The sequence below is a fragment of the Anopheles funestus genome, unplaced genomic scaffold (assembly GCF_943734845.2).
Source record: "Anopheles funestus unplaced genomic scaffold, idAnoFuneDA-416_04 scaffold_26_ctg1, whole genome shotgun sequence".
NCBI lineage: Eukaryota > Metazoa > Arthropoda > Insecta > Diptera > Culicidae > Anopheles > Anopheles funestus.
The window spans coordinates 215,958-235,423 of NW_026045357.1; the positions used below are offsets into that span (position 1 = coordinate 215,958).

Here is a 19,466-nt window from a genome sequence, read left to right on the forward strand (position 1 = left end):
CCTTAGCCAAGACACCTTAGCCAAGACACCTTAGCCAAGACACCTTAGCCAAGACACATTAGCCGAGACACATTAGCCAAGACACATTAGCCAAGACACCTTAGCCAAGACACCTTAGCCAAGACACATTAGCCAAGACACATTAGCCAAGACACCTTAGCCAAGACACCTTAGCCAAGACACATTAGCCGAGACACATTAGCCAAGACACCTTAGCCAAGACACTTTAGCCAAGACACCTTAGCCAAGACACCTTAGCCAAGACACCTTAGCCAAGACACATTAGCCGAGACACATTAGCCAAGACACCTTAGCCAAGACTCTTTAGCCAAGACACCTTAGCCAAGACACATTAGCCAAGACACCTTAGCCAAGACACCTTAGCCAAGACACATTAGCCAAGACACCTTAGCCAAGACACCTTAGCCAAGACACATTAGCCAAGACACATTAGCCAAGACACCTTAGCCAAGACACCTTAGCCAAGACACATTAGCCAAAACACATTAGCCAAGGCACATTAGCCAAGACACCTTAGCCAAGACACCTTAGCCAAGACACATTAGCCGAGACACATTAGCCAAGACACCTAAGCCAAGACACTTTACCCAAGACACATTAGCCAAGACACCTTAGCCAAGACACCTTAGCCAAGACACCTTAGCCAAGATACCTTAGCCAAGACACCTTAGCCAAGACACCTTAGCCAAGACACCTTAGCCAAGACACCTTAGCCGAGACACATTAGCCAAGACACCTTAGCCAAGACACCTTAGCCAAGACACCTTAGCCAAGACACCTTAGCCAAGACACATTAGCCAAGACACTTAAGCCAAGACACCTTAGCCGAGACACATTAGCCAAGACACCTTAGCCAAGACACCTTAGCCAAGACACCTTAGCCAAGACACCTTAGCCGAGACACTTTTGCCGAGACACATTAGCCAAGACACCTTAGCCAAGACACTTTAGCCAAGACACATTAGCCAAGACACCTTAGCCAAGACACCTTAGCCGAGACACATTAGCCAAGACACCTAAGCCAAGACACTTTAGCCAAGACACATTAGCCAAGACACCTTAGCCAAGACACCTTAGCCAAGACACATTAGCCAAGACACCTTACCCAAGACACCTTAGCCGAGACACATTAGCCAAGACACCTTAGCCAAGACACCTTAGCCAAGACACCTTAGCCAAGACACCTTAGCCAAGACACCTTAGCCAAGACACCTTAGCCAAGACACCTTAGCCAAGACACCTTAGCCGAGACACATTAGCCAAGACACTTTAGCCAAGACACCTTAGCCAAGACACCTTAGCCAAGACACCTTAGCCAAGACACCTTAGCCAAGACACCTTAGCCAAGACACCTTAGCCAAGACACCTTAGCCAAGACACCTTAGCCAAGACACCTTAGCCAAGACACTTTAGCCAAGACACCTTAGCCGAGACACATTAGCCAAGACACCTTAGCCAAGACACCTTAGCCAAGACACCTTAGCCGAGACACTTTAGCCGAGACACATTAGCCAAGACACCTTAGCCAAGACACCTTAGCCAAGACACCTTAGCCAAGACACATTAGCCAAGACACCTTACCCAAGACACCTTAGCCGAGACACATTAGCCAAGACACCTTAGCCAAGACACATTAGCCAAGACACCTTAGCCAAGACACATTAGCCAAGACACCTTAGCCAAGACACCTTAGCCGAGACACATTAGCCAAGACACCTAAGCCAAGACACTTTAGCCAAGACACATTAGCCAAGACACCTTAGCCAAGACACCTTAGCCAAGACACATTAGCCAAGACACCTTACCCAAGACACCTTAGCCAAGACACCTTAGCCAAGACACATTAGCCAAGACACCTTAGCCAAGACACCTTAGCCAAGACACTTTAGCCAAGACACCTTAGCCAAGACACTTTAGCCGAGACACATTAGCCAAGACACATTAGCCAAGACACCTTAGCCAAGACACCTTAGCCAAGACACCTTAGCCAAGACACTTTAGCCGAGACACATTAGCCAAGACACCTTAGCCAAGACACCTTAGCTAAGACACCTTAGCCAAGACACATTAGCCAAGACACATTAGCCAAGACACCTTAGCCAAGACACATTAGCCAAGACACATTAGCCAAGACACATTAGCCAAGACACCTTAGCCAAGACACCTTAGCCAAGACACATTAGCCGAGACACATTAGCCAAGACACCTTAGCCAAGACACATTAGCCGAGACACATTAGCCAAGACACCTTAGCCAAGACACATTAGCCAAGACACATTAGCCAAGACACCTTAGCCAAGACACATTAGCCGAGACACATTAGCCAAGACACCTTAGCCAAAACACCTTAGCCAAGACACATTATCCGAGACACATTAGCCAAGACACCTTAGCCAAGACACCTTAGCCAAGACACCTTAGCCAAGACACCTAAGCCAAGACACCTTAGCCAAGACACTTTAGCCGAGACACATTAGCCAAGACACTTTAGCCAAGACACATTAGCCAAGACACCTTAGCCAAGACACCTTAGCCGAGACACTTTAGCCAAGACACATTAGCCAAGACACCTTAGCCAAGACACCTTAGCCAAGACACCTTAGCCAAGACACATTAGCCAAGACACCTTAGCCGAGACACATTAGCCAAGACACATTAGCCAAAACACCTTAGCCAAGACACATTAGCCAAGACACCTTAGCCAAGACACCTTAGCCAAGACACCTTAGCCAAGACACCTTAGCCAAGACACCTTAGCCAAGACACCTTAGCCAAGACACATTAGCCAAGACACCTTAGCCAAGACACCTTAGCCAAGACACTTTAGCCAAGACACCTTAGCCAAGACACTTTAGCCGAGACACATTAGCCAAGACACATTAGCCAAGACACCTTAGCCAAGACACCTTAGCCAAGACACCTTAGCCAAGACACTTTAGCCGAGACACATTAGCCAAGACACCTTAGCCAAGACACCTTAGCTAAGACACCTTAGCCAAGACACATTAGCCAAGACACATTAGCCAAGACACCTTAGCCAAGACACATTAGCCAAGACACATTAGCCAAGACACATTAGCCAAGACACCTTAGCCAAGACACCTTAGCCAAGACACATTAGCCGAGACACATTAGCCAAGACACCTTAGCCAAGACACATTAGCCGAGACACATTAGCCAAGACACCTTAGCCAAGACACATTAGCCAAGACACATTAGCCAAGACACCTTAGCCAAGACACATTAGCCGAGACACATTAGCCAAGACACCTTAGCCAAAACACCTTAGCCAAGACACATTATCCGAGACACATTAGCCAAGACACCTTAGCCAAGACACCTTAGCCAAGACACCTTAGCCAAGACACCTAAGCCAAGACACCTTAGCCAAGACACTTTAGCCGAGACACATTAGCCAAGACACTTTAGCCAAGACACATTAGCCAAGACACCTTAGCCAAGACACCTTAGCCAAGACACATTAGCCAAGACACCTTAGCCAAGACACCTTAGCCAAGACACATTAGCCAAGACACCTTAGCCAAGATACCTTAGCCAAGACACCTTAGCCAAGACACCTTAGCCAAGACACCTTAGCCAAGACACATTAGCCAAGACACCTTAGCCAAGACACCTTAGCCAAGACACATTAGCCAAGACACCTTAGCCAAGACACATTAGCCAAGACACCTTAGCCAAGACACCTTAGCCAAGATACCTTAGCCAAGACACCTTAGCCAAGACACCTTAGCCAAGACACCTTAGCCAAGACACATTAGCCAAGACACCTTAGCCAAGACACATTAGCCAAGACACCTTAGCCAAGACACCTAAGCCGAGACACATTAGCCAAGACACCTTAGCCAAGACACCTTAGCCAAGACACATTAGCCAAGACACCTTAGCCAAGACACACTAGCCAAGACACATTAGCCAAGACACCTTAGCCAAGACACCTTAGCCAAGACACCTTAGCCAAGACACATTCGCCAAGACACATTAGCCAAGACACCTTAGCCAAGACACCTTAGCCAAGACACATTAGCCGAGACACATTAGCCAAGGCACATTAGCCAAGACACCTTAGCCAAGACACCTTAGCCAAGACACATTAGCCGAGACACATTAGCCAAGACACCTAAGCCAAGACACTTTACCCAAGACACATTAGCCAAGACACCTTAGCCAAGACACCTTAGCCAAGACACATTAGCCAAGACACATTAGCCAAGACACCTTAGCCAAGACACCTTAGCCAAGACACATTAGCCGAGACACATTAGCCAAGACACCTTAGCCAAGACACATTAGCCAAGACACCTTAGCCAAGACACCTTAGCCAAGACACCTTAGCCAAGACACATTAGCCAAGACACCTTAGCCAAGACACCTTAGCCAAGACACATTCGCCAAGACACATTAGCCAAGACACCTTAGCCAAGACACCTTAGCCAAGACACATTAGCCGAGACACATTAGCCAAGGCACATTAGCCAAGACACCTTAGCCAAGACACCTTAGCCAAGACACATTAGCCGAGACACATTAGCCAAGACACCTAAGCCAAGACACTTTACCCAAGACACATTAGCCAAGACACCTTAGCCAAGACACCTTAGCCAAGACACCTTAGCCAAGACACATTAGCCAAGACACCTTAGCCAAGACACTTTAGCCAAGACACCTTAGCCAAGACACCTTAGCCGAGACACATTAGCCAAGACACATTAGCCAAGACACATTAGCCAAGACACCTAAGCCAAGACACCTTAGCCAAGACACATTAGCCAAGACACCTTAGCCAAGACACCTTAGCCAAGACACATTAGCCGAGACACATTAGCCAAGACACCTTAGCCAAGACACTTTAGCCAAGACACCTTAGCCAAGATACATTAGCCAAGACACCTTAGCCAAGACACCTTAGCCGAGACACATTAGCCAAGACACATTAGCCAAGACACCTTAGCCAAGACACATTAGCCAAGACACATTAGCCAAGACACCTTAGCCAAGACACCTTAGCCAAGACACCTTAGCCAAGACACCTTAGCCAAGACACATTAGCCGAGACACATTAGCCAAGACACATTAGCCAAGACACCTTAGCCAAGACACCTTAGCCAAGACACATTAGCCAAGACACATTAGCCAAGACACCTTAGCCAAGACACCTTAGCCAAGACACATTAGCCGAGACACATTAGCCAAGACACCTTAGCCAAGACACTTTAGCCAAGACACCTTAGCCAAGACACCTTAGCCAAGACACCTTAGCCAAGACACATTAGCCGAGACACATTAGCCAAGACACCTTAGCCAAGACTCTTTAGCCAAGACACCTTAGCCAAGACACATTAGCCAAGACACCTTAGCCAAGACACCTTAGCCAAGACACATTAGCCAAGACACCTTAGCCAAGACACCTTAGCCAAGACACATTAGCCAAGACACATTAGCCAAGACACCTTAGCCAAGACACCTTAGCCAAGACACATTAGCCAAAACACATTAGCCAAGGCACATTAGCCAAGACACCTTAGCCAAGACACCTTAGCCAAGACACATTAGCCGAGACACATTAGCCAAGACACCTAAGCCAAGACACTTTACCCAAGACACATTAGCCAAGACACCTTAGCCAAGACACCTTAGCCAAGACACCTTAGCCAAGATACCTTAGCCAAGACACCTTAGCCAAGACACCTTAGCCAAGACACCTTAGCCAAGACACCTTAGCCGAGACACATTAGCCAAGACACCTTAGCCAAGACACCTTAGCCAAGACACCTTAGCCAAGACACCTTAGCCAAGACACATTAGCCAAGACACTTAAGCCAAGACACCTTAGCCGAGACACATTAGCCAAGACACCTTAGCCAAGACACCTTAGCCAAGACACCTTAGCCAAGACACCTTAGCCGAGACACTTTTGCCGAGACACATTAGCCAAGACACCTTAGCCAAGACACTTTAGCCAAGACACATTAGCCAAGACACCTTAGCCAAGACACCTTAGCCGAGACACATTAGCCAAGACACCTAAGCCAAGACACTTTAGCCAAGACACATTAGCCAAGACACCTTAGCCAAGACACCTTAGCCAAGACACATTAGCCAAGACACCTTACCCAAGACACCTTAGCCGAGACACATTAGCCAAGACACCTTAGCCAAGACACATTAGCCAAGACACCTTAGCCAAGACACCTTAGCCAAGACACCTTAGCCAAGACACCTTAGCCAAGACACCTTAGCCAAGACACCTTAGCCAAGACACCTTAGCCGAGACACATTAGCCAAGACACTTTAGCCAAGACACCTTAGCCAAGACACCTTAGCCAAGACACCTTAGCCAAGACACCTTAGCCAAGACACCTTAGCCAAGACACCTTAGCCAAGACACCTTAGCCAAGACACCTTAGCCAAGACACCTTAGCCGAGACACTTTAGCCGAGACACATTAGCCAAGACACCTTAGCCAAGACACCTTAGCCAAGACACCTTAGCCAAGACACATTAGCCAAGACACCTTACCCAAGACACCTTAGCCGAGACACATTAGCCAAGACACCTTAGCCAAGACACATTAGCCAAGACACCTTAGCCAAGACACATTAGCCAAGACACCTTAGCCAAGACACCTTAGCCGAGACACATTAGCCAAGACACCTAAGCCAAGACACTTTAGCCAAGACACATTAGCCAAGACACCTTAGCCAAGACACCTTAGCCAAGACACATTAGCCAAGACACCTTACCCAAGACACCTTAGCCAAGACACCTTAGCCAAGACACATTAGCCAAGACACCTTAGCCAAGACACCTTAGCCAAGACACTTTAGCCAAGACACCTTAGCCAAGACACTTTAGCCGAGACACATTAGCCAAGACACATTAGCCAAGACACCTTAGCCAAGACACCTTAGCCGAGACACATTAGCCAAGACACCTTAGCCAAGACACCTTAGCCAAGACACCTTAGCCGAGACACTTTAGCCGAGACACATTAGCCAAGACACCTTAGCCAAGACACCTTAGCCAAGACACCTTAGCCAAGACACATTAGCCAAGACACCTTACCCAAGACACCTTAGCCGAGACACATTAGCCAAGACACCTTAGCCAAGACACATTAGCCAAGACACCTTAGCCAAGACACATTAGCCAAGACACCTTAGCCAAGACACCTTAGCCGAGACACATTAGCCAAGACACCTAAGCCAAGACACTTTAGCCAAGACACATTAGCCAAGACACCTTAGCCAAGACACCTTAGCCAAGACACATTAGCCAAGACACCTTACCCAAGACACCTTAGCCAAGACACCTTAGCCAAGACACATTAGCCAAGACACCTTAGCCAAGACACCTTAGCCAAGACACTTTAGCCAAGACACCTTAGCCAAGACACTTTAGCCGAGACACATTAGCCAAGACACATTAGCCAAGACACCTTAGCCAAGACACCTTAGCCAAGACACCTTAGCCAAGACACTTTAGCCGAGACACATTAGCCAAGACACCTTAGCCAAGACACCTTAGCTAAGACACCTTAGCCAAGACACATTAGCCAAGACACATTAGCCAAGACACCTTAGCCAAGACACATTAGCCAAGACACATTAGCCAAGACACATTAGCCAAGACACCTTAGCCAAGACACCTTAGCCAAGACACATTAGCCGAGACACATTAGCCAAGACACCTTAGCCAAGACACATTAGCCGAGACACATTAGCCAAGACACCTTAGCCAAGACACATTAGCCAAGACACATTAGCCAAGACACCTTAGCCAAGACACATTAGCCGAGACACATTAGCCAAGACACCTTAGCCAAAACACCTTAGCCAAGACACATTATCCGAGACACATTAGCCAAGACACCTTAGCCAAGACACCTTAGCCAAGACACCTTAGCCAAGACACCTTAGCCAAGACACCTTAGCCAAGACACTTTAGCCGAGACACATTAGCCAAGACACTTTAGCCAAGACACATTAGCCAAGACACCTTAGCCAAGACACCTTAGCCGAGACACTTTAGCCAAGACACATTAGCCAAGACACCTTAGCCAAGACACCTTAGCCAAGACACCTTAGCCAAGACACATTAGCCAAGACACCTTAGCCGAGACACATTAGCCAAGACACATTAGCCAAAACACCTTAGCCAAGACACATTAGCCAAGACACCTTAGCCAAGACACCTTAGCCAAGACACCTTAGCCAAGACACCTTAGCCAAGACACCTTAGCCAAGACACCTTAGCCAAGACACATTAGCCAAGACACCTTAGCCAAGACACCTTAGCCAAGACACTTTAGCCAAGACACCTTAGCCAAGACACTTTAGCCGAGACACATTAGCCAAGACACATTAGCCAAGACACCTTAGCCAAGACACCTTAGCCAAGACACCTTAGCCAAGACACTTTAGCCGAGACACATTAGCCAAGACACCTTAGCCAAGACACCTTAGCTAAGACACCTTAGCCAAGACACATTAGCCAAGACACATTAGCCAAGACACCTTAGCCAAGACACATTAGCCAAGACACATTAGCCAAGACACATTAGCCAAGACACCTTAGCCAAGACACCTTAGCCAAGACACATTAGCCGAGACACATTAGCCAAGACACCTTAGCCAAGACACATTAGCCGAGACACATTAGCCAAGACACCTTAGCCAAGACACATTAGCCAAGACACATTAGCCAAGACACCTTAGCCAAGACACATTAGCCGAGACACATTAGCCAAGACACCTTAGCCAAAACACCTTAGCCAAGACACATTATCCGAGACACATTAGCCAAGACACCTTAGCCAAGACACCTTAGCCAAGACACCTTAGCCAAGACACCTAAGCCAAGACACCTTAGCCAAGACACTTTAGCCGAGACACATTAGCCAAGACACTTTAGCCAAGACACATTAGCCAAGACACCTTAGCCAAGACACCTTAGCCAAGACACATTAGCCAAGACACCTTAGCCAAGACACCTTAGCCAAGACACATTAGCCAAGACACCTTAGCCAAGATACCTTAGCCAAGACACCTTAGCCAAGACACCTTAGCCAAGACACCTTAGCCAAGACACATTAGCCAAGACACCTTAGCCAAGACACCTTAGCCAAGACACATTAGCCAAGACACCTTAGCCAAGACACATTAGCCAAGACACCTTAGCCAAGACACCTTAGCCAAGATACCTTAGCCAAGACACCTTAGCCAAGACACCTTAGCCAAGACACCTTAGCCAAGACACATTAGCCAAGACACCTTAGCCAAGACACATTAGCCAAGACACCTTAGCCAAGACACCTAAGCCGAGACACATTAGCCAAGACACCTTAGCCAAGACACCTTAGCCAAGACACATTAGCCAAGACACCTTAGCCAAGACACACTAGCCAAGACACATTAGCCAAGACACCTTAGCCAAGACACCTTAGCCAAGACACCTTAGCCAAGACACATTCGCCAAGACACATTAGCCAAGACACCTTAGCCAAGACACCTTAGCCAAGACACATTAGCCGAGACACATTAGCCAAGGCACATTAGCCAAGACACCTTAGCCAAGACACCTTAGCCAAGACACATTAGCCGAGACACATTAGCCAAGACACCTAAGCCAAGACACTTTACCCAAGACACATTAGCCAAGACACCTTAGCCAAGACACCTTAGCCAAGACACATTAGCCAAGACACATTAGCCAAGACACCTTAGCCAAGACACCTTAGCCAAGACACATTAGCCGAGACACATTAGCCAAGACACCTTAGCCAAGACACATTAGCCAAGACACCTTAGCCAAGACACCTTAGCCAAGACACCTTAGCCAAGACACATTAGCCAAGACACCTTAGCCAAGACACCTTAGCCAAGACACTTTACCCAAGACACATTAGCAAAGACACCTTAGCCAAGACACCTTAGCCAAGACACATTAGCCAAGACACCTTAGCCAAGACACCTTAGCCAAGACACATTAGCCAAGACACATTAGCCAAGACACCTTAGCCAAGACACCTTAGCCAAGACACATTAGCCAAAACACATTAGCCAAGGCACATTAGCCAAGACACCTTAGCCAAGACACCTTAGCCAAGACACATTAGCCGAGACACATTAGCCAAGACACCTAAGCCAAGACACTTTACCCAAGACACATTAGCCAAGACACCTTAGCCAAGACACCTTAGCCAAGACACATTAGCCAAGACACATTAGCCAAGACACCTTAGCCAAGACACCTTAGCCAAGACACATTAGCCGAGACACATTAGCCAAGACACCTTAGCCAAGACACATTAGCCAAGACACCTTAGCCAAGACACCTTAGCCAAGACACCTTAGCCAAGACACATTAGCCAAGACACATTAGCCAAGACACCTTAGCCAAGACACTTTACCCAAGACACATTAGCCAAGACACCTTAGCCAAGACACCTTAGCCAAGATACATTAGCCAAGACACATTAGCCAAGACACCTTAGCCAAGACACCTTAGCCAAGACACCTTAGCCAAGACACATTAGCCAAGACACCTTAGCCAAGACACCTTAGCCAAGACACCTTAGCCAAGACACCTTAGCCAAGACACCTTAGCCAAGACACATTAGCCAAGACACTTTAGCCAAGACACCTTAGCCGAGACACATTAGCCAAGACACCTTAGCCGAGACACATTAGCCAAGACACCTTAGCCAAGACACATTAGCCAAGACACCTTAGCCAAGACACATTAGCCAAGACACTTTAGCCGAGACACTTTAGCCAAGACACCTTAGCCAAGACACCTTAGCCAAGACACCTTAGCCAAGACACATTAGCCAAGACACCTTAGCCGAGACACCTAAGCCAAGAAACTTTACCCAAGACACATTAGCCAAGACACCTTAGCCAAGACACCTTAGCCAAGACACATTAGCCAAGACACATTAGCCAAGACACCTTAGCCAAGACACCTTAGCCAAGACACCTTAGCCAAGACACCTAAGCCAAGACACCTTAGCCAAGACACATTAGCCAAGACACATTAGCCAAGACACATTAGCCAAGACACCTTAGCCAAGACACCTAAGCCAAGACACTTTAGCCAAGACACATTAGCCAAGACACCTTAGCCGAGACACATTAGCCAAGACACCTTAGCCAAGACACCTTAGCCAAGACACCTTAGCCAAGACACCTTAGCCAAGACACCTTAGCCAAGACACTTTAGCCGAGACACATTAGCCAAGACACCTTAGCCAAGACACATTTGCCAAGACACATTAGCCAAGACACCTTAGCCAAGACACTTTAGCCAAGACACATTAGCCAAGACACCTTAGCCGAGACACATTAGCCAAGACACATTAGCCAAGACACATTAGCCAAGACACATTAGCCAAGACACCTTAGCCAAGACACCTTAGCCAAGACACTTTAGCCAAGACACATTAGCCAAGAGACATTAGCCGAGACACCTTAGCAAAGACACCTTAGCCAAGACACCTTAGCCAAGACACCTTAGCCAAGACACCTTAGCCAAGACACCTTAGCCAAGACACTTTAGCCAAGACACCTTAGCCAAGACACTTTAGCCGAGACACATTAGCCAAGACACATTAGCCAAGACACCTTAGCCAAGACACCTTAGCCAAGACACATTAGCCGAGACACATTAGCCAAGACACATTAGCCAAGACACCTTAGCCAAGACACCTAAGCCAAGACACCTTAGCCAAGACACCTTAGCCAAGACACCTTAGCCAAGACACCTTAGCCAAGACACCTTAGCCGAGACACATTAGCCAAGACACCTTAGCCGAGACACATTAGCCAAGACACCTTAGCCAAGACACCTTAGCCAAGACACCTTAGCCAAGACACCTTAGCCAAGACACCTAAGCCAAGACACCTTAGCCAAGACACCTTAGCCAAGACACTTTAGCCGAGACACATTAGCCAAGACACTTTAGCCAAGACACATTAGCCAAGACACCTTAGCCAAGACACCTTAGCCAAGACACATTAGCCAAGACACATTAGCCAAGACACCTTAGCCAAGACACCTTAGCCAAGACACATTAGCCGAGACACATTAGCCAAGACACCTTAGCCAAGACACATTAGCCAAGACACCTTAGCCAAGACACCTTAGCCAAGACACCTTAGCCAAGACACCTTAGCCAAGACACCTTAGCCAAGACACCTTAGCCAAGACACCTTAGCCAAGACACCTTAGCCAAGACACATTAGCCAAGACACCTTAGCCAAGACACTTTAGCCAAGACACCTTAGCCAAGACACCTTAGCCGAGACACATTAGCCAAGACACATTAGCCAAGACACATTAGCCAAGACACCTAAGCCAAGACACCTTAGCCAAGACACATTAGCCAAGACACCTTAGCCAAGACACCTTAGCCAAGACACATTAGCCGAGACACATTAGCCAAGACACCTTAGCCAAGACACTTTAGCCAAGACACCTTAGCCAAGATACATTAGCCAAGACACCTTAGCCAAGACACCTTAGCCGAGACACATTAGCCAAGACACATTAGCCAAGACACCTTAGCCAAGACACATTAGCCAAGACACATTAGCCAAGACACCTTAGCCAAGACACCTTAGCCAAGACACCTTAGCCAAGACACCTTAGCCAAGACACATTAGCCGAGACACATTAGCCAAGACACATTAGCCAAGACACCTTAGCCAAGACACCTTAGCCAAGACACATTAGCCAAGACACATTAGCCAAGACACCTTAGCCAAGACACCTTAGCCAAGACACATTAGCCGAGACACATTAGCCAAGACACCTTAGCCAAGACACCTTAGCCAAGACACCTTAGCCAAGACACCTTAGCCAAGACACCTTAGCCACGACACCTTAGCCAAGACACCTTAGCCAAGACACATTAGCCAAGACACCTTAGCCAAGACACTTTAGCCAAGACACCTTAGCCAAGACACCTTAGCCAAGACACCTTAGCCAAGACACATTAGCCGAGACACATTAGCCAAGACACCTTAGCCAAGACTCTTTAGCCAAGACACCTTAGCCAAGACACATTAGCCAAGACACCTTAGCCAAGACACCTTAGCCAAGACACCTTAGCCAAGACACCTTAGCCAAGACACCTTAGCCGAGACACATTAGCCAAGACACATTAGCCAAGACACATTAGCCAAGACACCTTAGCCAAGACACCTTAGCCAAGACACATTAGCCAAGACACCTTAGCCAAGACACTTTAGCCAAGACACCTTAGCCAAGACACCTTAGCCGAGACACATTAGCCAAGACACATTAGCCAAGACACATTAGCCAAGACACCTAAGCCAAGACACCTTAGCCAAGACACATTAGCCAAGACACCTTAGCCAAGACACCTTAGCCAAGACACATTAGCCGAGACACATAAGCCAAGACACCTTAGCCAAGACACTTTAGCCAAGACACCTTAGCCAAGATACATTAGCCAAGACACCTTAGCCAAGACACCTTAGCCGAGACACATTAGCCAAGACACATTAGCCAAGACACCTTAGCCAAGACACATTAGCCAAGACACATTAGCCAAGACACCTTAGCCAAGACACCTTAGCCAAGACACCTTAGCCAAGACACCTTAGCCAAGACACATTAGCCGAGACACATTAGCCAAGACACATTAGCCAAGACACCTTAGCCAAGACACCTTAGCCAAGACACATTAGCCAAGACACATTAGCCAAGACACCTTAGCCAAGACACCTTAGCCAAGACACATTAGCCGAGACACATTAGCCAAGACACCTTAGCCAAGACACCTTAGCCAAGACACCTTAGCCAAGACACCTTAGCCAAGACACCTTAGCCAAGACACCTTAGCCAAGACACCTTAGCCAAGACACATTAGCCAAGACACCTTAGCCAAGACACCTTAGCCAAGACACCTTAGCCAAGACACCTTAGCCAAGACACATTAGCCGAGACACATTAGCCAAGACACCTTAGCCAAGACACTTTAGCCAAGACACCTTAGCCAAGACACATTAGCCAAGACACCTTAGCCAAGACACCTTAGCCAAGACACCTTAGCCAAGACACCTTAGCCAAGACACCTTAGCCGAGACACATTAGCCAAGACACATTAGCCAAGACACCTTAGCCAAGACACCTTAGCCAAGACACATTAGCCGAGACACATTAGCCAAGACACCTTAGCCAAGACACATTAGCCGAGACACATTAGCCGAGACACATTAGCCAAGACACATTAGCCAAGACACCTTAGCCAAGACACCTTAGCCAAGACACATTAGCCGAGACACATTAGCCAAGACACCTTAGCCAAGACACCTTAGCCAAGACACCTAAGCCAAGACACCTAAGCCAAGACACCTTAGCCAAGACACCTTAGCCAAGACACCTTAGCCAAGACACCTTAGCCGAGACACATTAGCCAAGACACCTTAGCCGAGACACATTAGCCAAGACACCTTAGCCAAGACACCTTAGCCAAGACACCTTAGCCAAGACACCTTAGCCAAGACACCTAAGCCAAGACACCTTAGCCAAGACACCTTAGCCACGACACTTTAGCCGAGACACATTAGCCAAGACACTTTAGCCAAGACACATTAGCCAAGACACCTTAGCCAAGACACCTTAGCCAAGACACATTAGCCAAGACACATTAGCCAAGACACCTTAGCCAAGACACCTTAGCCAAGACACATTAGCCGAGACACCTTAGCCAAGACACCTTAGCCAAGACACCTTAGCCAAGACACATTAGCCAAGACACATTAGCCAAGACACCTTAGCCAAGACACCTTAGCCAAGACACATTAGCCAAGACACATTAGCCAAGACACCTTAGCCAAGACACATTAGCCAAGACACCTTAGCCAAGACACCTTAGCCAAGACACCTTAGCCAAGACACATTAGCCAAGACACCTTAGCCAAGACACCTTAGCCAAGACACATTAGCCAAGACACATTAGCCAAGACACCTTAGCCAAGACACCTTAGCCAAGACACATTAGCCGAGACACATTAGCCAAGACACCTTAGCCAAGACACCTTAGCCAAGACACCTTAGCCAAGACACCTTAGCCAATACACCTTAGCCAAGACACATTAGCCAAGACACCTTAGCCAAGACACCTTAGCCAAGACACCTTAGCCAAGACACATTAGCCAAGACACCTTAGCCAAGACACTTTAGCCAAGACACCTTAGCCAAGACACATTAGCCAAGACACCTTAGCCAAGACACCTTAGCCAAGACACCTTAGCCAAGACACCTTAGCCAAGACACCTTAGCCAAGACACCTTAGCCGAGACACATTAGCCAAGACACCTTAGCCAAGACACATTAGCCAAGACACCTTAGCCAAGACACCTTAGCCAAGACACATTAGCCGAGACACATTAGCCAAGACACCTTAGCCAAGACACATTAGCCGAGACACATTAGCCAAGACACCTTAGCCAAGACACATTAGCCAAGACACCTAAGCCAAGACACCTTAGCCAAGACACATTAGCCGAGACACATTAGCCAAGACACCTTAGCCAAGCCACCTTAGCCAAGACACATTAGCCGAGACACATTAGCCAAGACACCTTAGCCAAGACACCTTAGCCAAGACACCTTAGCCAAGACACCTTGGCCAAGACACCTTAGCCAAGACACCTTAGCCAAGACACCTTAGCCGAGACACATTAGCCAAGACACTTTAGCCAAGACACATTAGCCAAGACACCTTAGCCAAGACACCTTAGCCAAGACACATTAGCCAAGACACATTAGCCAAGACACCTTAGCCAAGACACCTTAGCCAAGACACATTAGCCAAGACACATTAGCCAAGACACCTTAGCCAAGACACATTAGCCGAGACACATTAGCCAAGACACCATAGCCAAGACACCTTAGCCAAGACACCTTAGCCAAGACACCTTAGCCGAGACACCTTAGCCAAGACACCTTAGCCAAGACACCTTAGCCAAGACACATTAGCCAAGACACCTTAGCCAAGACACATTAGCCAAGACACCTTAGCCAAGACATCTTAGCCGAGACACCTTAGCCAAGACACCTTAGCCAAGACACTTTAGCCAAGACACATTAGCCAAGACACCTTAGCCAAGACACCTTAGCCAAGACACATTAGCCAAGACACATTAGCCAAGACACATTAGCCAAGACACCTTAGCCAAGACACCTTAGCCAAGACACATTAGCCGAGACACATTAGCCAAGACACCTTAGCCAAGACACCTTAGCCAAGACACCTTAGCCAAGACACCTTAGCCAAGACACCTTAGCCAAGACACCTTAGCCAAGACACATTAGCCAAGACACTTTAGCCGAGACACATTAGCCAAGACACCTTAGCCAAGACACTTTAGCCAAGACACCTTAGCCAAGACACCTTAGCCGAGACACATTAGCCAAGACACATTAGCCGAGACACATTAGCCAAGACACATTAGCCAAGACACATTAGCCAAGACACTTTAGCCAAGACACATTAGCCAAGACACCTTAGCCAAGACACCTTAGCCAAGACACATTAGCCAAGACACATTAGCCAAGACACATTAGCCAAGACACCTTAGCCAAGACACCTTAGCCAAGACACATTAGCCGAGACACATTAGCCAAGACACCTTAGCCAAGACACCTTAGCCAAGACACCTTAGCCAAGACACCTTAGCCAAGACACCTTAGCCAAGACACCTTAGCCAAGACACATTAGCCAAGACACTTTAGCCGAGACACATTAGCCAAGACACCTTAGCCAAGACACTTTAGCCAAGACACCTTAGCCAAGACACCTTAGCCGAGACACATTAGCCAAGACACATTAGCCGAGACACATTAGCCAAGACACATTAGCTAAGACACATTAGCCAAGACACCTTAGCCAAGACACCTTAGCCAAGACACATTAGCCAAGACACCTTAGCCGAGACACATTAGCCAAGACACCTTAGCCAAGACACTTTAGCCAAGACACCTTAGCCAAAACGCATTAGCCAAGACACCTTAGCCAAGACACCTTAGCCAAGACACCTTAGCCAAGACACATTAGCCAAGACACCTTAGCCAAGACACTTTAGCCAAGACACATTAGCCAAGACACCTTAGCCAAGACACCTTAGCCAAGACACTTTAGCCAAGACACCTTAGCCAAAACGCATTAGCCAAGACACCTTAGCCAAGACACCTTAGCCAAGACACATTAGCCAAGACACCTTAGCCAAGACACTTTAGCCAAGACACATTAGCCAAGACACCTTAGCCAAGACACCTTAGCCGAGACACATTAGCCAAGACACCTTAGCCAAGACACATTAGCCAAGACACCTTAGCCGAGACACATTAGCCAAGACACATTAGCCAAGACACATTAGCCAAGACACCTTAGCCAAGACACATTAGCCGAGACACATTAGCCAAGACACCTTAGCCAAGACACATTAGCCAAGACACCTTAGCCGAGACACATTAGCCAAGACACCTTAGCCGAGACACATTAGCCAATACACCTTAGCCAAGACACCTTAGCCAAAACACATTAGCCAAGACACCTTAGCCAAAACACATTAGCCGAGACACATTAGCCAAGACACCTTAGCCGAGACACATTAGCCAAGACACCTTAGCCAAGACACATTAGCCAAGACACCTTAGCCGAGACACATTAGCCAAGACACATTAGCCAAGACACATTAGCCAAGACACCTTAGCCAAGACACATTAGCCGAGACACATTAGCCAAGACACCTTAGCCAAGACACATTAGCCAAGACACCTTAGCCGAGACACATTAGCCAAGACACCTTAGCCGAGACACATTAGCCAAGACACCTTAGCCAAGACACCTTAGCCAAGACACCTTAGCCGAGACACATTAGCCAAGACACCTTAGCCAAGACACCTTAGCTTAGACACCTTAGCCAAGACACATTAGCCAAGACACCTTAGCCAAGACACCTTAGCCAAGACACTTTAGCCAAGACACATTAGCCAAGACACCTTAGCCAAGACACATTAGCCGAGACACATTAGCCAAGACACCTTAGCCAAGACACATTAGCCAAGACACCTTAGCCGAGACACATTAGCCAAGACACCTTAGCCGAGACACATTAGCCAAGACACCTTAGCCAAGACACCTTAGCCAAGACACCTTAGCCAAGACACATTAGCCGAGACACATTAGCCAAGACACCTTAGCCAAGACACCTTAGCCAAGACACCTTAGCCAAGACACATTAGCCGAGACACATTAGCCAAGACACCTTAGCCAAGACACATTAGCCAAGACACCTTAGCCAAGACACATTAGCCGAGACACATTAGCCAAGACACATTAGCCAAGATACTTTAGCCAAGACACCTTAGCCAAGACACATTAGCCGAGACACATTAGCCAAGACACCTTAGCCAAGACACATTAGCCAAGACACCTTAGCCGAGACACATTAGCCAAGACACCTTAGCCGAGACACATTAGCCAAGACACCTTAGCCAAGACACCTTAGCCAAGACACCTTAGCCGAGACACATTAGCCAAGACACCTTAGCCAAGACACCTTAGCTTAGACACCTTAGCCAAGACACATTAGCCAAGACACCTTAGCCAAAACACATTAGCCGAGACACATTAGCCAAGACACCTTAGCCGAGACACATTAGCCAAGACACATTAGCCAAGACACATTAGCCAAGACACCTTAGCCGAGACACATTAGCCAAGACACATTAGCCAAGACACATTAGCCAAGACACCTTAGCCAAGACACATTAGCCGAGACACATTAGCCAAGACACCTTAGCCAAGACACATTAGCCAAGACACCTTAGCCGAGACACATTAGCCAAGACACCTTAGCCGAGACACATTAGCCAAGACACCTTAGCCAAGACACCTTAGCCAAGACACCTTAGCCGAGACACCTTAGCCAAGACACCTTAGCCAAGACACCTTAGCTTAGACACCTTAGCCAAGACACATTAGCCAAGACACCTTAGCCAAGACACCTTAGCCAAGACACTTTAGCCAAGACACATTAGCCAAGACACCTTAGCCAAGACACATTAGCCGAGACACATTAGCCAAGACACCTTAGCCAAGACACATTAGCCAAGACACCTTAGCCGAGACACATTAGCCAAGACACCTTAGCCGAGACACATTAGCCAAGACACCTTAGCCAAGACACCTTAGCCAAGACACCTTAGCCGAGACACATTAGCCAAGACACATTAGCCAAGACACCTCAGCCAAGACACATTAGCCAAGACACCTTAGCGAAGACACATTAGCCAAGGTACCTTAGCCAAGACACATTAGCCAAGACACCTTAGCCGAGACACATTAGCCAAGACACATTAGCCGAGACACATTAGCCAAGACACATTAG

The 19,466-nt window shown here is 47.6% G+C and overlaps 1 long non-coding RNA gene across 2 annotated transcripts in view; it reads right to left on the minus strand.

Annotated features, from left to right (window-relative positions):
* Positions 1-19,466, minus strand: part of LOC125774539 (uncharacterized) — a 44,785-nt gene that overhangs the window by 12,230 nt on the left and 13,089 nt on the right. The window contains exon 3 of one of the 2 annotated variants that reach the window (XR_007421023.1): positions 14,716-17,053. This is a non-coding gene — a long non-coding RNA (uncharacterized LOC125774539). The remainder of the gene's footprint in view (positions 1-14,715; positions 17,054-19,466) is intronic. The other variant, XR_007421025.1, reaches the window with a different exon arrangement.